The sequence below is a fragment of the Triticum aestivum genome, chromosome 2D, assembly GCF_018294505.1.
Source record: "Triticum aestivum cultivar Chinese Spring chromosome 2D, IWGSC CS RefSeq v2.1, whole genome shotgun sequence".
Classification (NCBI taxonomy): domain Eukaryota; kingdom Viridiplantae; phylum Streptophyta; class Magnoliopsida; order Poales; family Poaceae; genus Triticum; species Triticum aestivum.
The window spans coordinates 405,053,495-405,056,503 of record NC_057799.1 but is presented as its reverse complement, the minus strand read 5'-3'; positions in this window follow the sequence as shown (position 1 = coordinate 405,056,503).

Below are 3,009 nucleotides of genomic sequence, written 5' to 3'. Positions count from 1 at the left end.
GGGCGTCACGCTCGATCCAGATCGAGCGAGAGGGCGAGGGGGTCGTGGGGAACGTGGGGGGAAGTGGGGTGACCAGGGGTTACGGTTTCGGGACGGGGAGGATAAGGTGAGTGGGGGGCGGCTTGGGCCAGTGGGCTGGCCTGCTGGGCCGAAGCCCGGGGAGTTGGGCCAATGGGGGGGTTCTCTTTTACTTTTTAGTTTAGTTTTGTTTTTCTGATTTGTTCTTTTCTCTTTAGTTATTATTATTTTCTATTTAATTTTAGTTTCCTCTTAGTTTCTATTTTAGAAAAATTATCACTAGTACCTAAACTTGCATTTATAATTATACTACTGCCATAGTAATTATTAACCCAAAACAAAATAGTTTAATTTTTAATAAAATCCAAATTGTATTTATTTAATTGTTTTAACTACTGTTTTAATTACCTAAGTGCATTTAAACCTTTTATATCAATGTGGTTTCTCCACCATTACTACTGATGCAATATTTGGCTCACCCGAACATTTAGTTTTAATATTTGAAAATTTTATTGTTTGCCTTTTATTTTAAATTTGAAATTTGAACTGGGTTTCAAACTAACACGAGTTTATCCACAGTAACGAGGTGACGTGGCATCCTTAGCGGGGGATCACTGTAGCTTAATTATCTGAGCGTCACACGACACTATTGCAAGATGCTGCTAACGCGACACAACGATCAGAGACCCTTCGACGAAACTGTGTGCGATGCAATAACCGCAAACGGTGGTGTAAAAAACCGTCAAAAAAGGTGCAAAACATTTTCGATGGAGGATGCATCAAACATGGTTCAGATTTTAGTTGAGTGTGTGATGCAGGGCATACGGTTCAGTTCAATTAACTGTTTGCGATGAGGAGGAACAAAAGAAACAGGCAGCCAGATGAATGTGTGTGCGATATACAGCATAGGGTTCACTCGGATGAACTGTTTGTGATTAGGCAACACAAAAGAAATGGTCAGCCAGATCAAGGTGTGTGCGATATACAGCATGCGGTTCACTCGGATGTACTGTTTGCTTTGAGAGAAGAGAACAGAAACGGTTCAACTTAACAAGATGTGTGTCATACGCGGCAAACAGGTCTGTAATCGGAAACGTGTGCGAAGACTGATAACAACACAGACGATTACTTCTAATAAGACGCGTGTGTTGTGCATGGGATTGTATACAGAACAACAACATATATATATATACAAACTTGTAAGGATATGGTTGCATAACTAAATTAAACATCCACTTACATAGGTGGTTGTAAGTGCATCTAGTGCCACCCCTAGTTGGTTTTGGAGTATTGACGACAAACTTGATTGAGGGACTAATGTGTTTGTGAGAATTGCAGGAGAACACAGGTAGTAGTCCCTCATTGATTCGGTTTACCTACCGGAGATGACCCCTAAAAATGTGTGAAGACATTGAAGACAATGGTGGTATCTGAAGATATTCACAATGAAGATTATGACTCGAGAAGACATTCACGTGAAGACTATGGAGTGCAAAGGCATAGTTGTTTCGTAGTTTCCTTTTCTTCTTTGTTGAGTCATAGAACCACCACACTGTTAAGTGGGGTCCAAGTGAACAAAGTCAGAGTGACTGAAGTGATGCTCAACCAAATCCTATGTCTTCGAGTGAAGACAATGAGAGCAAATCTTATCCAGAGCTGGATGAGTCAGCTTTACTTGTAGCCCAAGTCAAGCTGTCGCGTGTGTTTGAAATCTGGCTGTTGGACACGTGTCAGTTCCTTAGTGACCCGGGGTCATTTTGGACAAATCTGGCCGGGTTGCCTCCTGGCTATAAATAGCCCACCCCCTACACCATAAATTGGTGGCTGCTCAGAGTTAGTGCACGGCTTTTGTCGTTTGAGAGCAACCCACCTCCGAAGCATTTGAGAGAGAGATCCTTGTGAGGACAAAGCCCAAAACACCCAGAGCCAAAGAGTGTTAGGCATCACTGAAGTCTTTCTGTCCGCGTGATCTGAAGACTTATTACACTTGAGGACTGTGAATCCTCCAGCCGGTTAGGTGTCGCGTTCTGAGCATCCAAGAGTCATTATGGATTGCCGGTGAACGAAGTCTGTGAAGGTTTGGAAGTCTACCTTGAAGACTTACCTGAGTGATTGGGCGAGGACTAAGTGTTCTTAGCTCAAGGGGAATAAGGTGAAGACGCGGTCTTCTGAGTTGAATCTCAGCCTCCCTAACCAGACATACAGTTGTCACAGCAACTGGAACTGGTCCAACAAATCCTTGTCCTCTCCAAGCAACTGGTTCTATCACTTCCCTCTCTTTACTTACAGTTTGTCTTCATGAAGTCATTGCCTGCTTGCATGATCTGATTGACTTCACTGTTTGAAGACTGTTATTATTTGGCTTCATATTATCTTCCATCCTGATCCATACTACCTAGCTGCTAATAGTCTTCGTGCTTTCACTTCATTGCTTACTTGACTATGGATTGTCTAGTGTAGTCTACCCTCCGCTGCATATCAATAGGTTCATTTCTATTGTCTGTCTTCGAAACTCCCATGTTTTGAAGACTTTCATAAAAATCGCCTATTCACCCCCCTCTAGTCGATAACTAGCACTTTCCATTGGTATCAGAGCAGGGTGCTCCCTTGTTCTGTGTGATTCGAGTTAACCACCTGGAGTTTTAGCTATGTCGCCTGCAGGGATAATCAAAGTCTCCGCTGCGTGCCCTGTCTTTGATGGCACTGATTACCCCTACTAGAAGAATAAGATGCGCATGCATCTTGAAGCCATTGATGTCGACCTCTGGTATGTCGTCAAGAACGGCGTTTCCAAGACCGGTGAAGGTGTCACCCCTACTGATGTCAAGAAGTTCATTCAACTGGATTCTAGTGCCAAGAACATCATTTGTGGTCATCTGACCAAAGGACAGTATGGCCGCGTGAGTGCTCTAGAAACTTCAAAGCTAGTCTGGGACTGGCTCTCCAAGGTCAACGAAGGTGTCTTAACCCAGAGAGACTCAAGGATCAGTG